General features: G+C 39.9%; 1 protein-coding gene across 12 annotated transcripts in view; it reads right to left on the reverse strand.

The window, feature by feature from the left end:
- The window catches only part of LRRC8D (leucine rich repeat containing 8 VRAC subunit D), a 140,343-nt gene that overhangs the window by 31,287 nt on the left and 85,219 nt on the right, over window positions 1-23,837 (reverse strand). Inside the window, exon 3 of one of the 12 annotated variants that reach the window (XM_063799791.1) lies at window positions 68-138. The exons of the other annotated variants lie outside the window; for them this stretch is intronic. The gene's annotated coding sequence lies outside the window, so the exon portion shown is untranslated. The remainder of the gene's footprint in view (window positions 1-67; window positions 139-23,837) is intronic. 12 annotated transcript variants of the gene reach the window in all.

The raw sequence follows: 23,837 nt of genomic DNA on the forward strand, positions 1-23,837 counted from the left end.
CTAATGCTGCTGCTGATCTGACACAAAACAGAGCTCAGGCAGTAATGTTCACTCTCCCGCCGCTCACCTACTGCCGTGAAGCCCAGTTCCTAACAGCTCGCGACAGGTACCAGTCTGCAGCCTGGGGCCCGGGGACTCCTGAAGTAGGGGAAAGGACTGATATTCAGTAATGATGTTGGGAATTTGGTTTTCCATATGAATACATACATACATGCATATACACACACACACCATCTAGCTTTGTGTAAGTACACTCTGATATTTACACAACAATGAAATTGCCTAACAATACATTTCTCAGAAGGTATCCCCATGAAGAGACATGTGACTGTAATTGTATCTGGTTCTAGGGAGGCCAGGATGTCTGGCTTGGCAGATTGAGAGATAAGTGAATTTTGAAAGTCAGTGTACTGAGGACATTGGTTATTTGTCTTTTACACCATGATTATTACAACTGGTCTTTCTGCTGCCAGTCTTTACCTCCTTTAATCCCTTTTCCATCTTGCCATGGGTCCCTTGGTAAAAACTCTTCAGGCTCTCTCTGTTCCAGGCCAGTAACTTCTGCCAGTTTCTCTAACAAGCCATTCTCTCCCTTGTGTTCAGCCTCTCCAACACTTTGTTTCCTCTGCCTTGATTACTTCCTCCCTACTCCTCTTCACTAGGCTATCAGGTTTCTGCAGCCTTTTCCAGAAAGCCTTCCCTGATCTCCTAGTATGGGTGAGGTGCTTCTTCCATGTGTTCCCACAGAACTCTGTGCCTCCGCCCATCACAGCCCTTATCACACTGTATTTACTTGTCTGATCTCCCATTGGATTACCAATTCAATGAAGATATGCACTATGCCCACTTCCTTCTTTGTCCTATGTATCCAATGCCTGACACATAGTAGGTACTTAATCAATGAAATGATTTTGAGATCTTGATCATCATCTTCAGCATCCTAAAAATTCCTTGAGAACATTTATTAACACCTACAGATGGTATTGGGCAGAGGAGCATTTTATTAACCTGAATTGCTACCACAAAGCAACCTGGATCTATGCAAGAATGAACACTCTAAGCCAGGTCCCAGCATAAAAATAAATAGTTAAAGGACCACACAGCAGAGACATTGTTGGATTCTTGCAACCAGTGTTATTTTGCAGCTGTTGAAGTGTCAATGGTAGTTTTCAAGCACCTTGTACTCAGGACAGGCTTTGATCCCAGGAAATAGAAGAGGCTGTCCACCTTCCCAGTGGGAAAAGAAAAGTTCAAAGGTAGTGGCAGTGGGCATAGCAACAGAGTACAGAGTACTGTAACTTCACACACAGTCACCAGCTCCGGCCCCAGACTCCCCGCAAGAATGGGAACACTGAATAACAGATAGCACATGACCACTCCAACCTCAGATGAGCTCCTCTCTTCCAGCACGTTGTCTACTCTGCCACCCCCCACCAGAAGTTTTGTGCCCTTGCTGTTTTCTCCAGGCCATTTTTCTTTTTTCTTTCTATTGAACTTTTCCTTATTAAGTCCCAGCTCAAGCACTACCTTTTCCTTCAAATTGCTATCATGTTGTCTAATAATAATCTGTTTGTAGGCCGGGCATGGTGGCTCACGTCTGTAATCCCAGCACTTTGGGAGGCCGAGGTGGGCAGATCACCTGAGGTCAGCAGTTTGAGAACAGCCTGGCCAACATGGTGAAACCCCGTCTCTACCAAAAATACAAAAATTAGCGGGGCTTGGTGCCAGGTGCCTGTAATCCCAGCTACTCAGGAGGCTGAGGCAGGAAGAATTGCTTGAAAACGGGTGGCGGAGGTTGCAGTGAGGCGAGATCATGCCACGGCACTCCAGCCTGGGCAACAGAGCAAAACTCCCATCTCAAAAACAAAAACAAAATCTGTTTCTAATCTTGGTCTCTTCCACTAGATCTTGAGCTCCTTGTAGGCAGAGAATATGTCTTATTCACCTTTGTAATCCACCATGCCCTACTCTCACCCTTGAAGAACACAGATGGCATTTAGTGATGATGATAATGGTGACAGTAATAGTGGCTATCACTTGTCATTTTCCTTCCACGTGGCAAGCACTGTACTAGGGGCTTTACATCTGATACAACTTCCCAGTTTTATAGAGAGCACATTCCTGAAAATGAATGTACAAAAGTTTAGTTTAAGCTTTTGGGGGCTAAGAGAATGGCTCTATTTCCAAATGTATGAAATTATAAAATCCACCAGAATTCCTAAAATTAAAATGACAGATAATACTAAGTGCCGGTAGGGATGCTGGAGCAACTGGAATGCAAATACTTCTGGTGAGTGTGTCAATGTTGGGAAATTCTGGGAAATGTTTTAGTATTATCTACTAAAATTGAGCATAAGCACACTTTATGACCCTGCAATTCCACTGCTAGGTATACACCTGTAAGAAACACGGGTATATATTCATCCAAAAACATGTATGAGAATGCTCATAGCAGCACCATTTGTATTAGCTCTAAATTGTAAGCTATCCAAATGCCTATCAACTGTAGAATAAAAGATGTGGTATATTTACAAAATAGAATACTAGGCAGCAACAAGAATGAATGATCTGGTTACATGGGTGTGTTGAATTTATAAAATGTGATCTGTACACTCAGGCTTCTACTTCAATAAAAAGTTTCAAAGGAAATGGTAAAAGAAGCTGCCGCAGAAACAGCTGTCCTAGGAATGTGCAGTGACATGACATTGAGGCTGCGCCTCCGCCCTGTCCCAGGGCACATCCCGGCTGGCTGGGATTACATGCCAGGGAAGCCTGTCTCTTCCTCTGGTGGTCTCCCCTCACTATTTATTTCCCCGGCCTAAGAGTAGGTGCCTGCTTTCTCTGGAGTACAAAGGACTGATTCTGCCACAGAAAAGAAGGTGCAGAGGTAGGAACATACAATATCTGAAAGCTCTGGGTGGAAAAAGCTGAACACAGGTGGAACACAGTGGAACATTGCCTGAATCCTATTTAACCTTCACAACATTAAGCAGCCAAAGTGTTGTTATTTACCCTTGAGAGGGGAAGAAATAGACTCACAGAAGTTGTGGACGTTAAATAATTAGTAGCAGAGTCTGGATTTAAAATCCCACCTCAGGCCAAAGCACATGTTCTTCCTACCAGATTACCTTTTCTTCTTTATTTCTCATGTTTGCAGTGCTTTTCGGTTTGCAAGCTACTTTCCTATACAAGATCTCTATTTATTTTCATAATAACCCAGTGGTCTAGGCATTACCACTGCCCAACAGTATGAGGAAACCTGAGGCTCAAAAAGCTTAAATGACCTCTCTGAGCTAATTAAGTGAGAGTGCTAACACAATCTTTCATCTCTAAATCTTTTTCTCTACCACGCATCATCCAATGCCTGTGTTATTGGCTAAGGGTTGGCTATTGAAGGAGGCAACTCCTCACTGTTGTCCTTGGCTTGGAGATGACAAAGCAATGGCATTATGTAATCACCACCATCCCTTCCTGACATTCACTAGGAATTCAAGAAAACCACCAGCCCCGTGCCAAGCACCATGGAGGGGAATGCAGAGATGATCTAATATAGATCCTTGCCCTCAAGGAGATCCCAGTCTAATGCAGGATGATAAGCAGTAAGTGTACAATTACAACATATTAGGTTGGTGTGAAAGTGATTGCAGTTTTTGCCACTACTTTTAATGGCAAAAGTTGCACCAACCTAATAGTAAGGGCATTGCTCTCACCTTAATACAAAGTAATATGAAGTTAATACAAAGTATAGCAGATGCACAGAACGGGGCAAGCCCAAGTCTGCATGTAGTAACTGGGAGAACTTCACAGAGGTGTGGTTTTGAGCTGAGAGATGAAGGAAGGGTAAGACATGAGGTGGTAGGGAGAGGGAAAACAATTTTGACTGAAGAAATAGCAAGGGCAAAGGCATAGCATGAGATAAATGATGCGTTAGAGAAACTACAAATAACTTTAATGCTATCCCAGTTAGTGGTCTGGTATACCCCTGTACAGATATCACATCTCACGGGTAAGCCAAAGTATGGAAACCAAAGCATGGATGTTAAGTATAGGCTTAAGAAAGTGCCCAGGCCATAAGGCAGAAAGCCAGTACTTTCCAGCAATGTCAGCCACAGGACTTGAATTAATGCATCTGTTATACCATTTTACCCACCAAAAATGGGGATAATGACATATGCCCTTCCTACCAGGGGGGTATTTCAACCATCAACTGAGTTAAAGATGCACAAGCACTTTGAAAACAAAAGTAGCTTTTCATATATTCTGAGTGTGTATGTGTATAAAGCATATTTAACACATATTTATATAATATAGTATATTAAGTACACTATGATCCTCTAGTGACTTATTTTAGGTTCAGGGCATACATGTGCAGGTTTGTAACATGGGTAAACTAGTTGCTAAGGCTTGATGTAAGAATGATCCCATCACCAAGGTCAGCAGTCCCCAACCTTTTTGGCACCAAGGACTGGTTTCATGGAAGACAATTTTTCCATGGACGGGGGAGGGGGATGGTTTCAGGCTAACTCAAGTGCATCATATTTGTTATGCACTTTATTTCTGTTATTATTACACTGTAATATATAATGAAATAATTATACAACTCACCATAATGTAGAATCAGTGTGATCCCTGAGCTTTTCCTGCAACTAGACGGTCCCATCTGGGAGTGATGGAAGACAGTGACAAATCATCGGACATTAGATTCTCACAAGGATAGCAGAACCTAGATCCCTTGAATTCACAGTTCACAATAGGGTTCACACTCCTACGAGAATCTAATGCTGCTGCTGATCTGACAGGAGGCAGAGCTCAGGCAGTAATGTCAGCAATGGGGAGTGGCTGTAAATACAGATGAAGCTTCGCTCACTCTCCCACTGCTCACCTGGTGCTGTGCGGCCCGGTTCCTAACAGGCCATGAATCAGCAGCAGTCCGTGGCCCAGGGGTTGGGGACCCCCAATCAAGGTAATGAGCATAGTATCTAATAGGGAGCCTTCCAACCCAACTCCCCTCCTTTCTCTCCCCCATTAAGCAGGCCCCTGTGTCTATTGTTCCCTTCTTTGTATCCATCTGTATTCAGTGTTTAGCTCCCACTTATAAGTGAGAACATGTGGTATTTGGTTTTATGTTCCTGTATTACTATGCCTAGGATAATGGCCTGCAGCTGCATCCATGTTGCTGCAAAAAACATGATATATTCTTTTTTATGGTTGCATAGTATTCCATGGTGTATATGTACCATATTAAAAAAAAAAAATCCAGTCCACTGTCAACGGGCATCTTGGTTGATTACATGTCTTTGCTATTGTGAATAGTGCTGCAATGAACATACAAGTACACATCTTTTTTGTAGAATGATTTGTTTTCCTTTGGGTATATACACAATAGAGATTGCTGGGTTGAATTATAGTTCTGTTTTAACTTTTTTGAGAAGTCTACATACTGCTTTCCACAGTGGCTGAACTAATTTACATCCCCACTAGCAGTGCATAAGTGTTTTCTTTTCTCTGCAACCTTGCCAGCATCTGGTGTTTTTTGACTTTTTAATAATAGCCATTCTGGTGTGAGAGGGTATCTCACTGACTTTTTGATTTGCATTTCTCTAATGATTAGTGATGCTGAGCATTTTTTCATATATTTGTTGGCTGCATGTATGTCTTCTTTTGAGAAGTGTTTGTTCATGTCCTTTGCCCATTTCTTAATGGGATTGTTTTTTGCTTGCTGATTTAAGTTCCTTATAGATTCTAGATATTAGACCTTTGTCAGATGCATAGTTTGCAAATGTTTTCTCCCATTCTGTATGCTGTTTACTGTTGATACTTTAATTTGCTGTGCAGAAGCTCTTTAGTTTAATTAGGTCCCACTTGTCAATTTTCACTTTTGTTGCAATTGCCTTTGGGGACTTAGTCATAAATTCTTAGCCAAGGCCAACATCCAGAATAGTATTTTTTAGGTTTTCTTCAGAGTTTTTATTGTTTTAGGTCTTACCTTTAAGTCCTTTAATCCATCTTGAGTTAGTTTTTGTATATGGTGAAAGGAAGAGGTCCAGTTTCAATCTTCTGCATAAGGCTAGCCAGTTATTCCAGCACCATTTATTGAATAGGGAGTCCATTCCCCATTGTTTGTTACTGTCGACTTTGTCACAAAGATCAGGTGGTTGTATGTGTATAATTTTGTGGACTCTCTGTCCTATTCCAGTGGTCTGTGTGTCTGCTTTTGTATCAGTACCATGCTGTTTTGGTTACTGTAGTCTTGTAGTATAGTTTGAAGTCACATAATGTGATATCTCCAGCTTTGTTCTTTTTGTTTAGGATTGCTTTGGTGATTTGGCTTTTTTTGGGTTCCATATGAATTTTAGAATCGTTTTTTCTAATTCTGTGAAAAATGACACGGTAGTTTGATAGGAATAGCACTGTATCTACATATTGCTTTGGGAAGTATGGCCATCATAACAATATGATTCTTTCTAATGTGAAGTTAAGCCAATGAGAGAAGAGATCAGCACCTGGTTTCTCTGCATCCTACCCATATCTTGAGGTTTGATCTCCTTAGTGAATCAGGACTCAGAATGGCTATAAATGGGATTATCAAGGGATTTTTGTTTTTTAACTTGAAAAACATATATTTAGTAAGTATTAATTGCATATATTCTTTGATTTCTCTTTTATAGTACATCTATTGCAAAAGACTTAAATAATTACATTATGCGGAAGTGGATTTCACATTCCAAAGCTTCTCCTTGTCAATGGCACACATGAAAATCAGCTTAACATTCCTGTAAGCAAACATTTCTCATGGAAGTCAAGGAAGCTTTTTGTACTAGAACTGAAAAGGGAAAGTTATTGGACTTTGGTTGAACAAAACTAAATCTGAAAACAACAGGGTTGAATCTAAATCCTTTTAGAATTATGGTCCTGTTTTCTTATTCAAATGTATGGTTAGTAGTAATGAAAAAAAATCAGTAACAGTTCAAAAATCAGAAGACATGGTTGTTGGACAATTCTGTAATTACACTAAAAAACACTGAATTATATACTTCAAATGAGTAAATTGTACGGTATGTAAATTTTATCTCCATAAAGCTGTTAAAATAAAGAAACCAGATCTCAACCTTTGTTTATTTTACTGCCTAAACTGCCTTTCAACAGAAATAGGATAGTGAAGGTAGATATGACTGTAGCCTATTGCAACTATTCATGCTAGACTACATTCTAAGTTCAAGTATGTTTTTAAATGATTGCTTATATTATTACCTCTCTAACATTCATGCCTCATTGGTAAAATCTTAATAATAAAAACCACCTCACAGTGTAACGTATTAGGAACACCTGGTTTAGGGTCTGGCACAAAGTAAGCCCCCAAAGATGTTTGCTGAATCTGAATTTAAAAAAGAAAAAAAGAATCATTGAGGAGAAAAGTCTGTCTTAGTCTTTACTGAAGACGACTAGACCAATTCGTTGAATTTTGAACTAGCATGTAGCACCATGCACATAGAGTAATCCTGGAATAAATGACTAATGATAAATATTTGGCATTTAATTTTATTTATTGTTTTAGATGTATTTAAATCAAAATTATTGGCCAGACGCAGTGGCTCATGTCTGTAATCCCAGCACTTTGGGAGGCCAAGGCAGGTGGATCACCTGAGGTCAGGAGCTCGAGACCAGCCTGGCCAACATGATGAAACCCGGTCTCTACTAAAAATACAAAAAATTAGCCAGGTGTGGTGGCGAGCACCTGTAATCCCAGCTACTTGGGAGGCTGAAGCACGAGCATAGCTTGAACCTGAGAGGCAGAGGTTTCAGCGAGCCAAGATCGCCCCACTGCACCCCGGCCTGGGTAACAAGAACAAAACTCCATCTCCCCCTCCAAAAAAAAATTATATGAAGAGGTGGCAAATGATACTAGAAAGAGCACAACTCCGATGCCCAAGAGACCTGGATTCAAATCTTGCTCTTTGTTCCCATTTGTTAGCCAGAGTAAATGTGGGTAGCTTGGTGACTGCTGGAAAACATATATTCATGAGATTGTTATGAGCAATAAAGGAAACCCTAGCATTAAAACAGAAAAATATAATCACCTAAATTAAAACTTTAAAAGTTGGCCGGGTGCAGTGGCTCACGCTTGTAATCCCAGCACTTTGGGAGGCTGAGGAGGACAGATCACCTGAGGTCAGGAGTTCAAGACCAGCCTGACCAACATGTGAAACCATGACTCTACTAAAAATTTAAAAATTAGCCGGGCTTGGTGGCAGGTGCCTGGAATCCCAGCTGCTCGGGAGGCTGAGGAAGAAGAATCGCTTGAACCTGGGAGGCGGAGGTTGCAGTGAGCTGAGATTGTGCCATTGCACTCCAACCTGGGCAACAGAGCAAGACTCTCTCTCTCAAAAACAAAACAAACAAAAAAAACCTTTAAAAGTTTATCTGTACTAGGAGGTCTTAGTACCCCTATTAAAAGAAGGAAGCCAAATGGCTTTGAAATATGATTTAAATAAGAATTTAATGTATAAAGAAGCAAATGGCTTGATTAATGTAATCAATATAACACTCAATTATACTTAGTTTTTCTTTTTTGTTGTTTTTTTTGAAATAGGGTCTCACTCCAGTTGTCCAGGCTAGAGTGCAGTGGCGTGATCTTGGCTCACTGCAGCCTTGACCTCCTGGGCTCAGGTGATTCTCCCACCTCAGCCTCCCGAGTAGCCCAGCTAATTTTTTGTATTTTTTGTAGGGACAGGGTTTCACCATGTTGCCTAGGCTGGTCTTGAACTCCTGGACTCAAGTGATTCATCCGCCTTGGCCTCCCAAAGTGTTGGGATTACAGGCATGAGCCACCACATCTGGCCTGTAATTTTTCATGTAGGCATGAATTAACTACCCAATCAAATATCAACTTTCACTTTCTTTCTGCAGGGAAAAAAGCCTTCTTGGTCAACCTGGGCAAATGGGAGAACATGCAAGAGACTTACGAGGATCAAATTCTCAAATCTTTCATTGAAATAAGTCAAATGAGAACAAACCAAAGTTTATAATGAGCTACACCATCTCTACAACAAGCCTTCCCTAACACTCAACAGACACGTAAGCACATATGTGTATGTACACACAGATACTCACACAGCACACCCAAATCAGTTATCAAAAATTTATACAGTTAAAGAAAATAACAAATGCTTCAGAAGCAATAGGGGAAAAAGGAATGATTTAGTTTTTTTTTTTTTTTTTCCCAATAGGCCTCTGTATTACTGTATTATTTAAGTGTTAATAGTTATGGGTATTACAAGTATACAATATACTCTATAGCTGATATAATTCTATATAGAAATGAAAATGTAAGTCACTGGTGTCACTCCCTCTTAAAAGATTATGATAAGAAATTAAACTTTTAAAATAGTTCCTTTCTAATGCTATTTTGGTTTAGATATCTCAAAAATAACTGAAACAATTTTTTTACAGAAAAAATCTCAAGATTTTAAAAAACACTCCTTATATAAAACTTATCAATCTCAGATTTCGCATTGGGCAAAAATCACCCATTTTGCTAACCACCAAAAGCTTTTTATAAATCCATTTAACACTTAAAAGGACTATAGAAAATTCATAACTTGTGAAATATAAAAAGAACTTTACACAAATTACATGTCAGTGTCTCTTTTAGGATTTCTTCCTAGTGTAGTGCTATTCACAGAGCAAATTTGCCTCAGAACTAAGGAACATAACTCTAAATATGTTAATAGGTCTAAAGCAAAATATCTTAGGAATTAACAAAAATGTGTTAGTACACTGCTGTGAATTTGTTTTTACTTCTAGCTCTCAATTCTAAAAGTCAAGGCCCACATTTGAGGGCTTACAAAATGAGATTTTATTCATAGAACAATAAAAAAGAGGCTCTAAAATCAATGGCTTCCACATTTTATTCCATACAATCTCAGTTTCTTCTACAAGCTATCACCAGCATTCCCTTAAATCATGAATTCAGGCCAGCAGAATTTCACAAGAGCTTCAGTATCTATAGACCCCACTTAGTGACCCTCTACTAGAAACTTTAACAAATAATTATGGAGTTTTTGCTATAGGGTTCTGGGGATTAAAAAGGGAAATAATTTTTTAAAAAATTAAAAGCTGTCCTTACTGAGAAAGCAACTTAGAGGAAACATAAAAAGAGCAAGGGATAATGACAATAGTTTCATTAGTCCCTAAAACAGTCTGGCAGCTAAGAGACCTTAATAAAGGCTCCAGAGAAAGTCATCCCAAACTGAGTGAAGAATTTGGTTCAACTTTATCGCCTAACTTCATCCAGTTTATGAGACAGTTAGTAGGATTTGTAATGGGAGCTTTGCTTGCATTTTTAAATTCCCTGCTTCTTTCCATCTGCAAAATGGACATCTTAGATTAAACTTGACCATTTTCCTTTTAAGTTTACTGACATTTAATAGTATTTCTTCTAGCATATACCTGGCATAGCATATCCCTGACACCCAAGCAGCTTTCCATGGTCCCAGGAAGTTGCCACATTCTTTTCCAGTTACTTTTTGGGACCAAAAGACCCTCTGATCATAAACCCATAAATATCTGCTCTGGTGACAGACAGCTGGGAGCCTGTCAGTCCTTATTCCTGGTTTGGTACAGATAGCTGGAAAAGTACCTGAGTATCTTGCTCTGGTGCTTACCTCACTAACCCTGAAAAAGTTCTCAAAGTTAGTATGAGAGAAAAATACTCAGATACAAATTCTAATCCTTGGATAGGTAGCTTATTCAGTTAAAAGGATTACTTGGTAGTTTATTAGGAGATTCTAGCCAGTAGGACCAGAAATGAATGCAAAGTCAGACAATGGCTGCTCATGACACTTGCAGAACTGTCAGTTCTGTCTCCCTGTCTTCCTCCACTTGGGTTTCAATGCCTCCACCTAATGGGAGGACAGTTTCTTTTATCTGCGTATCCTCAGGGCACAGCACAGATTAGGCACTTAATAAAGATTTGTTAACAGAATGAATCACTCACAACTGTACAGCATTCCAGAAGGGTGCTCAGAAGGCACCCAACCTGAACCAAATACTGGCAGTGAGAAAAGGTCACTATTAATTATACCAAAGTCAAAATGATCAACTCTAACAGGCATTTTTCAATGTCCAGCTGGGCAACATATTAGAACTCTTTTTAACAGGTCATTCGGATGCTAACTCATTAGGACAGACCACATGAATGTAGTTTGACTCATAATTAAGCACTCTACAGGAAAACAAAGACAAAGGTAAGCTTGGGCATACCCTCATTAGGAGATAATACCAAGAACTAAGCAGAGGGCAGGTGATAAGCCAGCATCATCTCTGGGGCAGTGACAAACAAACACCATTTTAGCACATAACAGGTGATATAAAATGGCAGAGAGGAAGGAGCTCCAGAGAGGGAGGACCCTTGAGACAGTGAAGGTGCCAGCACCTCAGGCCTCCTTTTCCTTGTCCTGCATGGGGTTTTCTGCCCTTCTGCATTGCATGGACAATGGAGGCAGAAATTCTGACTGAGAGTAACCCTGCAGTTAGTGGTGAATGCCATATGTGTTAAGGCAGAATACCATGTACAAGTGTTGAGCAAGTGCCCAGCACATGGTAAGCACTGAGTAACAGCTGCTGGTTATTATTCATTGTGTGGAATAAGGTGCTTTATATAAATAAACCTATCAACATTCATCTTTACCACCTGGTACTGAGAAGTTTGTCTTTCATGATGAAATGGTATGAGCCATGGAACCCAGATGTTCTCCACTTGGCTTTGGGTTCCAAAAAATTAGGACAATTTTATACGGGCATTATAAGCATTAACTCTAAGTCTTCTTTTAACTATTCATTTGCTCATTTATTCCTTTACCCAAGAAATATATACTGTATACTCAAGTGTTAACACTACGCAAATTCCTGGAGAAAGCTTGGGGAGTAAATTCAGACATATTTCCTCTCTCACACAGTGCATAGTGTAGGGGAAAGAAATATTCACCTAGTTGTGTATATAAATTAAATTGTCAATGTGAAGAGCTACCAACAAGAGGTACAGGCTGAGGTAGATTTGCCATGTAGTGAAAGGTTAAGGGTCAGGACCCTATCCTCGCACTGACCGCTTCCAAGGCCCTATACTCATATTTGTATCTCTAATTTTATTTTTCTTAAAGACAGCCCCTCAAATTACAAAAATTTCAGATCCCAGGAAGCTTGGACCTTCCCCTGGTTGCATGGTACTATGAAAGTGCATAATGGGGTGTTTCCTCCAGTTGGCAAGATCAGGGAGGAATTTTCTGAGGAAATTGTGATGGAAGGGAGGTGTGAAGAAGAGTATAGGGGTATGGTGGCCCAGAATGTGCAAAGGCCCTGTGGAGAGAGGGGAACAAAGAATGACCAGAGAACTGAAAGAAGGCTAGTGCCCAAAGCTTGAAGAGTCACAGGAACATGCAGTGTGAGATGATGCTTAGAAGCATAGTTTGATGTCATCAAACTAAGGGCAGTTTTAAGTCACTGGTGTGTTTTCAGCTGCAGATTGGAGGTTGATGAAAATTAAATTTGTGCCTTTTAAAGATTACTCTGGGCTTAGCATACAGGTTAGTGAGGGAAGATACAAGATCAGGAAAGCAGCTATTGCATGACTCCAGGCAAAGGACATATGTAGGTAGTTAAAACTAGGCTGTGAGTGGTAGAAAAGGTATTGAATAAAATGGATAGATTAATGGGCTAATTAGGGCAAATAGTTTACACCTGTATAAAGATATCTAACAGATGGAATAATTTAAACACAAATAGCCTAGAATCTCTATTATAGAGCTAATTTAAACTAGATATTCGGTTCTTAAGTTGGTAGTATACTGGATAAGAATGTGGCTTAAGGAGTCAGCTTGCTTGAGTTTTCACCCCTATTTCCACCTTTTACCTGTAAAATAGGAACACAGATAATGTTTCACATCCCTGTGTAAACTTGGGCCTTCATTTTCCTTATCAATGAAATGGAAATAAAACCCCACTGTGACAAGGTACATACACCACCCAGTGTAATGTTGAACACATGGTAGGCCTGCTCATTGAATGTTCCTACCCTAAAAATTCCACAAAATTGGATTTAAATGTCCAGAAAAATTTGGGGAAGGTGGCGGCCCCTGAGGAAAACCCAGGATTTGAAATGTGGTGGTGATAGGGGAAAAATAAAGATCATGAAGGCTTTGAGAAGAAAAAAAAAATCAACGAAGAAAAGAGAGAAAAGAAAAGCAAGAAAATCAAAAGATGAGGAGACACAGAGTTAAACTATACATCAGTCAACTATTACAGAGATCTTAATCTCAATCTCATTAAAGCGTAATGAAGACTTAAAAATCATTAATGACCTTTGACAATATAATCGCTATTGCAGTGGAATTCATTATTGACATTAAAAAACATTTTAGAGCTAAATAAAAATTCCCCTAAAGGGTTGGCCTTTCGAAATAATACAAACAAGTCCTTATTTTCGATTTAGTGATAAATTGGTAAACTTGGCTAAATATAACTTTTGTTCTATTTCAAAGGATTTGATAAAACAAACAAATGTTTTATTCATATTTGATTTATTTAATTCTGTTTCTAAGTACTTAGCATCTATTTGTGCAGCTCTTATGAAAATAACAAATGATCTTTAGAAAAGCAGATCTGATAGGACATTTAACTGGAAGCCCTTCACAAATTAAGGTGTGCTTGGAATTAATGGTTTCTTCCCTTTCCCCAAATTATCTTAACTGGAAGAATTTTAGTAGAGAGCCACTGTTATGATGCTATAATTTCTAATATTTCCCCCTGCAATAAAGCATTAGTAGAGATGTAGGACTGAATCGCAATTGAGCAGCCTGCAGTTCATAAACACGCTTAAACCTTCCTGTGGTGGGAAGATCCAAAATATAAACAAACATACTATCTTTCTCTCTTTTTTTGTGAGACTTTTTTGTGAAAGCATGTGAGAACATGCTTTCTAATTCAGTATGTTGTTACTTATTTTAGATGAATTGCTTCTTTGAAGATTATGGTCTTTGACTTTGATAATCTTGGATATTTACTTTCTGATAAAGCACATCTATTTAACTCTCAAAAAATGGCCCAAGATAACATTTTTGAAAAATTATTTTGCATACTCAAATGTCAAGGGTGCCAATGCATTTATTTAAGCACCTGCTATTTTGGTTGTAGAGGTCATTAACAGTGTTTCCCAATCTGTTTCACTTTATGGCCCACAGAGGAAAGGACATTTATATATGCCCTGGGGTAAACTGAAGAGGGCGAATACAATCAGGCAAAGGGCCTCCGGCCCTGCCCAAAGGAGTGAATATTTCAGCCATCCGGTAGCCATTCCTGGCACATCCACTGGGAATTCCAGCCTAAAATATCATACATTGGTTATAAATTAAGGTCTAAATCTTACAAGTGATAGAATTTATCTATCTACGATGTGATCATTATTGGAGTAATTAAATGCCATCTTTTTTCCTCATAAAATCAAAAAACAGTAAACACGGATCATTATACCCAAGAAACAGTTGCTTGTTTGTGTGACTTTATATACAACATGTTACAACTGTAATTGTAGGATTGTCTAATGTGTTGATGGACCACAATATCTTTAGATAGAGACTGCAAATGCTAAGAAATATATAAGACTGAGGTGACCAATCATTAATCTACTCATTCCTAAACGCTACACACTGTTAGGTACTTAGGATTTGTAGTTGGCAACAAAGTATCTTGCCCATCATAGACTTTACCAAACCTGTGTTGTCATGAAGCCATCAAGCTCATCATCATTTACATTTTCAAATGTTTAGCTTAGGTAATGTGCTAGGTGCTGAACACACCACACACATACACACCACACACACACACACACACACACACACACACAGTAGAGCAAGATAGAGTCCTTGCCCTCCAAGAGCTTAAAGATCCACCCATACTTATCTTAAGTAGTTTGGAAAAGTTGGAGCATGGACCACTACCACCATTCTGCCCAGAATTACTTAGGGTAAGCAGTGCTAATATCTAAAATGACACGGCCCCGTGCAGTGACTCATGCCTGTAATCCTAGCACTTTGGGAGGATTGCTTGAGCCCAGGAGTTCAAGACTAGCCTGGGAACATAGTAAGACCCCATCTTCACTATATGTAAAAAATTTTTAAAAAGACAATAAAGTGTATAAATGCAAAAAAAAAAAACTGTGATAACTGAGACCAGCAACAAGCAATAATAGTAAACAAAAACCAGGGACTTTTCCAGGAAAACCAAGTGTTACTGTCACCCTAATTATAGGCCACATGGGCTAGAAAGGTCTGATGCCATTGTGTATGGCTGACATATAAACATAAGTATAGATATTTTTAGGCAAATAATCTGTAGTCACATTGAGAGGTGACAGCGTGCTGGCAGTCCTCAAAGCCCTCGCTTGCTCTCAGCACCTCCTCTGCCTGGGCTCCCACTTTGGTGGCACTTGAGGAGCACTTCAGCCCACCACTGCACTGTGGGAGCCCCTTTCTGGGCTGGCCAAGGCTGGAGCCCACTCCCTCAGCTTGCAGGGAGGTGTGGAGGCAGAGGCGCGAGCGGGAACCAAGGCTGCGTGCTGCGCTTGTGGGCCAGCTGGAGTTCCGGGTGGGCGTGGGCTTGGTGGGCCCCGCACTCAGAGCAGTTGGCCAGCCCTTCATTCTTGAAGTCAGTAAGACCAAGAACCCACCAATTCCGGACACAACATCATCTTAGATATTTTACAGTTACAGTCCATCCAAAGTGGATAACATAGCAAGATAATTTTTACTTCTTTACCAAGGGGACTGACCTTTTACCATGGTAGGATGTTACATATTACAATTATTTTCTAGTAAAAAATTTGGAGTACAAAGAGATGAAATTGGCATAAACCATTAAAACAGCATTTCCCACACTTTTCCGTATCAGAATATACGTACAACATGACAGTATCCGTACTGCATAAAGCAGGAAACAGCTGAAGCTGCTCATGGTTAGAGGCTGCCCTGTACCATGGCCTGAGAGGATCTGCATGTCGGCAAGCATGTATTCATTCCATTACTAGCATGCCAGGGGACATCAGCCAGGAAATTGACCCAAATTATGTAAGACATTTGAGAGTGAGGAATATAAGAGAGCAGGAAAGGAATAATTCTTCCACTTAGAAAATATATCATCTTTCAGAAAATATTTCGAAGATGGTGATAAACTGATACCACAAGTTGTACTGAATCTGAAAATATAAGTAATGAGACAAAAAAGTGTAGAGAGAATTCCATGTTGCAAGCATTTGTTTGTAATATGCACATGTATCCTATGCCACCCATTTTCACCACAAATGCACTGGTTGAGAGTAAGAGCTACAAACTGTCTTTTAAATTTACATACTCTTAACTCTGCATGGCATACTTTTCTAGAAGGAAAAAAGAAAGAAGTATTGAGTCCTGTTACTTACATATGGCAAGTACTGAAGCTTATAGGGTAGGCCCAGATGTTTTTTATTTTGATCACTCATTTCCTCCCAAGTTGACTTTTTAATCAAAATAGTCTTCCATTTCTATGATAACTACTACGTGTGCCCCCAAAACCATTATTTAGTAACATACACCTGCCACCATCACCACCCAGTTTAGCTAGGTGCAAAGGTGCCCATCTAGAGATAACATTTCCCAGCCTCATTTGCAGCCAGATGTGGCCCCCTAATGAGGAGGGACCAACAGGATGTAAGAAGCAGTTCAACTAATTTCCTGGTAACCTTCATAAAGACAAGGCTACAAGACAAGGCTACTTGACTTGGCCTTCCTTTTCCTTTTTTCCTGCGGGCTAGAAATGGGGACAGCAGGACAACCTTAGAAATCATGTGTGTAGCACAGGAGTGCTATCCTGCCAGTTGCTGGCTGCTCATATCTGGACTGTTCTGTAAGGAGGAAATAAACATCTATCTTATTTAAGTCATTCTATTTGGGTGTCTCAGCAGTTTAGTTGGTAACATAATTAATAAAACCTCCAACTACTAAAAAACACCTCTTAAAAGCATCTAGAAATAGATTTGGACAGACTTATTTTATAATTCATCCTTGTTTATAAATACAAGTATTTTATAAACACTAAGGACTTAAAGTGGAAGTATAAACATAAAATAGTATTTTATACTAACAATTTATGAACAATATATTGTAATTTATTATAAATAATACAATGTAGAGATTATATTATAAACAAACATAACATGATAGAATGATAACTGTAATAAATTAACAGGGTAAGACTTGTGAGAGCCAAAATGCACCAGACAATTAAGGAGGTGATTTTCTTCAAGCTATTGGAATAAAACACTAATGAGGGCTGTCTCAAAGAAAAGGAAGGGGTCTGGAGTTTTACAGAGGCAGGTAAACAAGGAAGTCATCTGGGAGTCAGGAAGGGCAGAGATGGGTCTAATCTCAGAATACTGGAGAACAAGATAGTCCTTTGTGGTTTCCCAGAACACCAAAGGGTGGGGGTGGGGGGTGAGGGCTGGAAAATTGAAGGATGGGGAGATTTTCCAGGGTACAACTCAGGGAAAGTTCAATATTGTAAGATCCTAATTAGAAAGGGACAGTAAGGAACCCCTGAAGGGTTTTAACAAGTGAGGCAATGAGGTCACCATTCCGTTTTAAAAAGAATTCTACCAGGAATGTAGAAGCAAGATTGAAGGGAGGAAAGACTGGAGGCAGGGAGATGAAGGAGAAAACTACTCTATAGTCAACATGATTTCCATTCAATTCAATTTTTCAATTGGAATAGCTGGTAGTGGTATAATAAATTTAAGTCAAGGTATCTAGTAGTTGGTTGTCCTGAATCCTAAGAGAAAGATCTGGGATTTACAGATTTGTGACTAATCCACATATGCAGGATGAGATAATCCAAGGAGAGCATACACAGAGAAAAAACGCCAATGGCAGAATCCAGGGGATCACTAGCATTTAGGGAACTGGGAGAAGAAAAGCATTCAGCAGAGGAGAGGAAGAAGGGTGGGTCAGAGGACAAGAACTATGAAGAGAATGTTGGCCTAGAAGCCAAAAGAGGCAACCCCTTCAGGAAGAGAGTGGTAAGCAGCATTGCAGGTGTCAAAAGCAAGTCACACACGTTAAGGGGCAAAAGTGACTGCTGGATCTGGCAGCTGAGAGTCACCTGACACTTTGGCCTGAGCACTTTCGGTGAAAAAGTCTGGCTCACAGTGTGCAAGGGTATGTGGGAAAGTGAATATTCACCTCTCAAATCTCAGCTGGGGACGAAACAAAAGGCTGGTACAACAGCAAGGGGAGAGGCAGGTATGATGGGAGGGTGTATTTTTCAGGATAGGAAAGGAGTAGAGAGGTAAAAGTTGGAAATAGTAGGGTGAGAGAGTACCAAGATGTTTTTCTTATGGCTACTTGTTTCTTATTTTGAACATAAAGTCAAATTATACAAACACATTTCGACAAGGAGCTATAACTCAAGTATGCGGCATGTTGCTATGACTTCTTAAAACTACAGAGATTAAGGAATTCAGAATACCATGGAAATTCTTAAACAGAGTTTGGACATATGTTGTTTGATTTTCCCTTCAGCAAACTGGTAAACATTAACCTTGCTAACCGCCATATTGCTTATCCCGTCATAAAATTTTAAAAGGTTCTTTTTTGAAAAGTCTAAAGGGAAAAAGGTAACTTGCAAAATAATTCCACAAACTATATAACTAAAAAAAAAAAAACAAACCCCAAAAATGCATGGACATATGAGTGAGTAGCTCTGTATATATTCAAGTAATCCAAGCAGTGTCAGGCTTTCTCAACCGCTGAAACTCCCTGGGAAGGTCAAGCATTCAGAGAACTCAGGTCAGATTACACTGAAAAGAAGGTGGGAAAAGAAATATTTAGTATTTCTAAGGAGAGTGTCAGTGACCTACAGCGGCTAGTTTACTTCTCATTTCCTTGACCATGGTATACAGGGACAAAGATGAGGTAGAGAGGGGAGGAGCTGTGCACTGCTGGCATCTTTACAGGAAAATCTTGGGCTGTATCTTGCCATTCAACACTGAGGCTACTGCTAATAGGCAGGGGAAGACAGGAAGAAAATTACCCCTCCTGAATAACCAAGCACTTACATACTTGAGCTTATTAAATTGTCCTATCCATCCTGAGCAGTGGTATTACTGTTCCAGTTTTACTGAGAGAAAACAGGTTTTGAAAGTTTGAGTAATTTGACCGAGATCACACAGCTAATACAAGGTGGACCAGGATTCAAACCCAGATCTGACTGACACTATGAAGCCCATACCTGCCCCCTCAGCTTATTTTAAACTAGAGATTAACTCAAATTAAATTAAATTTGCTTCTACAAATTAAAAAAAATCATTAGAAGGAACCCTTAAAGTGAAGGTGACAAAATGCTGGTAGTCAAAGGCTGCCTAAGGGCACAAGGAGTAAAGTCTTAAAAAATGAAACAACAACCCAACTGTCATTTAATAACAATATTACCTAAGGTCTTTATCATAATCTCACTTTTTAAAAGACAATTCCATGGATTCCAACTAATCTGATCCTCACAAACTACTATGAGACAAACAAATAATATCAACTTTATTTTATAGCCAAGAAACTTGTTACAAGGAAATGGCAGAATGGAGATGAGAATTCCAGACTTTTACAACATCCAGTGTGCTGGAACAGTCCTCCAGTAAGTGTCATAGTCTCAAAGTTTTTAAATCTTACCTTCAAAAAGTTGTTAACAAAGTCAGACCAAATATTCGGTATAATCTCTTCACTAAATTTAGGCTGTGAAGATTTATTTTTTATTCTGAATTCATTAAAGTGTAACCATAATTCTTAGAAGAATAAACAACTCACTTAGGACTACTGGTTCATAAGTACAAAATATGTACTGATCACCCACTATAAGAAGAATAGTAACTTAGCTATGATTTTAAGAACATGAAAGGAGGAGCTAAGGGACTTAAATTAGAGCCAAGATTCTTACTCAGTGAGGGGATTTGGTATATTTACTAAATTCTTTTTTTTTTTTTTTTTTTGAGACGGAGTCTTGCTCTGTTGCCCAGACTGAAGTGCAGTGGCGTGATCTCGGCTCACTGCAAGCTCCGCCTCCTGGGTTCACGCCATTCTCTTGCCTCAGCCTCCTAAGTAGCTGGGACTACAGGCGCCCACCACCACGCTTGGCTAAGTTTTTGTATTTTTAGTAGAGATGGGGTTTCACCGTGTTAGCCAGGATGGTCTCGATCTCCTGACCTCGTGATCTGCCCGCCTCGGCCTCCCAAAGTGCTGGGATTACAGGCATGAGCCACCGTGCCTGGCCCTACTAAATTCTTATAATTCTATTTTGCCAGATAAATTTCCTATGCTGCTCCTGAACGATGTACCATTGGAACCCCATATACATCCTCTGTCTTTTAAATTAGGAAATGAAAAAAAAAATGGCACTGGTAAAATATATTTCTACCTATTGGTTTTAGTTATGGAGTCAGGGGCTACATAATCAAACTCCAAAAATGGCATCCTAATCATCTATACCAAACAGCTACTGTCTGTAAACAATGATATGTGAGAAGGCAGTGTGTTTCCTAAATGACTCAGGACTTTATTACTAATGACACAATCACAAGCAGAAGAAAAACCAGACCTGAATTGCACAAGCATACTCGGAGAGATAGTAATACCACAGATATAAATTACAGGCCTCCTCTAAATCAGATACTGTCATCAATCTCACATAGAGCTTCCTGCCCAGTGAAATCTGCCTTAATTGGTTTTCATTCTGTTGTTATTGTTGTTGAAAAACTGAAAGAAAGAGAGCGAGCCATCTCAGGCAGCATCATGGGAATTTCAGACACACACACAGACACACACACACACGCAAACACACCCACTCCTTTAAAGCTCAAATGAGTGCATCTAGATTTCAAGGAAATACTAACAAGGAACACGTTGAGGGTATTTTCCACTGGTTTAAAAATAAAGCATTCTACCCTTTAAAAAAATAAATCCCCAAATTATAGAAACAGGAAGCAGCAGCTGGATTTATCATCCTTCATTTCCTCTGAGAGTCACAGTAAGGAACTCCCCATTGAGACAGAAGCCATGGAGAGGTTAGCCCCTCCTGCCTGGACCCACATATTCACATGTTGCTGCTGCCGGTCCAACATGGTCAATGGTCGGCCACTTCAAAATCAAACTTGCTTTGTCTTATAAAGCATTCTGTGTCTAAGCCCTGCGTTTTGATAAAACGAAAAACCTGACTAGCATTTCAACACACATACATAACTGGTCTTACAAGGGCCTCACTCTCATTTCTCATGAAGTTGTCTCTTTCCTGGGCTCACCCCGGAGGGCTTTAGGGACCTGAGGATCTAAACACACAACAGAAGATGCAACAGATTCAACAGATGATGATGATAACAACACCCCTGAGGGACTCTGCAGCCTTGATCTGGTGGCTGTACTGGAAGAAAGCAAGAGGGCTGGCTGGGTTCTAGTCTTCTTTCATCCATTTGTGATTATGGTTGAAATACTTAGTCTCGCTCAGCCTCAGTTCTTGTGTCTATGAAATGACAATGAGACCATCTATTTCACAGAGGTGTAATGAGAAGTGAGATGATGAATATGAAATACTTTGTAAATTACACAGAAATAATAACAGACTAGAGTAATAGCAATCTATATACCTGCATAAGGTGGCTTTGCCAGTTTCAAAGCTTTCACAAATATTATTTAGGTTGATCCTTAAAATGATACAGTTGGGTGGGTGGTGATGACATCATCATTATCATCATCATCACTATTATGAATGTTTTATAAATGAGCTAGTGTAGAGGAACATAATGGGAAAGTTGTGTCCTAACTCATTTGCATGAATTCACATCATTTAAAAACATTTCTGGCAACATACGAGTGATAAGTACATGGCTGGGAGTCATGAAAGCCACTCACATTTCAGGACTGCTACTCTAGGCATCCCTTAACCTCTCCAGGCAACATGATTCATCTATCTGTCACTGGGTTGGTGGGAGACAAACATAAATTAGACCTGGTTCAATCTCTTGAAGAAATCAGTTGGCGCAAGGGGGCTGGTGGTGATGGTGGAAAGAAGTGACATATAAACACATTAATTACAAAACAGTGTTTACTTAAAATATGGAGTATGAACAAAATGCTATGGGGTCACAAAGCAGGAAATGACTAATTTTGGGGGACTCATGAAATAATTCCTCTAAGTTCTTTGTAAACTGAGAAAAGAAGGAAATCAGACTACAAATTGATCAATGTCCCTTTTGAGGCTAAAACTCTGAGAAAATGAGGCTTAGAAAGGTTGTCAGTAATCTCAATACACAGTGTGATTCCTCTTCCTCATCTGCTCATAGGCAATACATGATTTAAAACAACTGAGTGGCCGGGCATGGTGGCTCGCACTTGTAATCCCAGCACTTTGTGAGGTTAGGTGGGTGGATCACCTGAGGTCAGGAGTTCAAGACCAGCCTGGCCAACATGGCAAAACCCCGTCTCTACTAAATATACAAAAATTAGCCAGGTGTGGTGGTCTGTGCCTGTAATCCCAGCTACTCAGGAGGCTAGGCAGGAGAATCGCCTGAACCCAGGAGGCGGAGGTTGCAGTGAGCCAAGATCACACCACTGCACTCCAGCCTGGGCAACTGAGTGAGACTCAGTCTCAAAAAAAAAAAAAAAAAAAAAAAAAAAAAAAGACACAGTGGAAGACAGGAAGCCCAGCACCTGAAAGATAGATGGGAAGCCCTTTGGGACCCTTTGTGTTCTGAACGTGATACATGAAAATAGCCTTCCTGCATGAGTAAATGCTGACAGATTTGTTTGTAGGAGTTGAGTTACCCGTTCTTCTGTTTCTTACAGACTAACACTTGAATTAAGATGAGCTAGGGTACATGATACAAATTCAGATTCTTGGCCTCCACCCAGATCTATTCCTTTTCTACATGAGCCCCCACAGACCTTCAGAAAATAGCCGTTGACAGGTTGGAATGCAACGAACAGGAAAAGCAAACTATATGCAGCCTGGGAGGCCTTGCTAGCAAGGCTGAGCTGAGATGACTCAGCAGGTTAGAGCTGTGACCGTTCACTTCTGTAGTCATTACTCCAGTTCTTATCCAGTGCCTACTACAAATGCATGCACACAGGCTGGTCGTACTCCAGAGCCCATCTAAGAATAACATGGAGTGGCTAACACAACTTGGCACAACACACAGGCAGGTTTTTCCAAAGAATGCCAGCCTTGGGTCCTGGGTGACAACTGGCTCCCAAAAGTTTGGCTGAGAAAGCCAACACACAGGACAAGCATTGTGAGCAAGCAGCAACCTGGCCAGTCACAGTCTACTTTAAATTCCACAAAACCTTGTTCTTTAGAAAGGGAACAGAAGTTGGGGAAAATAGAAAAGGCAGAGTCAGGGGTGGGATTTTGGGGTTGTGTCAGTTAAGTACTATAAACCAGTTTCCAAAGCTATGAAATTACTAACAGGGATAATGATGAATTCCCTTCAGTGATGACAGCGGCTCTACAGCGATACTCGAGCTTCTGTTTGAGCTGACTGTTGCCATACAGCATACTCTGCTTATATTGAGGGTAAAATTCACCTTTGGGCTACAGTGTGTACAGTACCAGATGTCTTGTTCTGTTTAGCATTTTATAAAGAGGAATCGTTCCGCTCATTTTCTTTAGTCAAATAGGGATTTTTTTAAGCCTAAAAGTGATGCTTGAAAGAAGATTCAGATGTGAGAAGTAAACAGCAGTTGGGGGGCAGTTAAAACACCAGGGAACAATGCGGCTGC

This window comes from Pan troglodytes, chromosome 1 (genome assembly GCF_028858775.2).
Source record: "Pan troglodytes isolate AG18354 chromosome 1, NHGRI_mPanTro3-v2.0_pri, whole genome shotgun sequence".
Lineage (NCBI taxonomy): Eukaryota > Metazoa > Chordata > Mammalia > Primates > Hominidae > Pan > Pan troglodytes.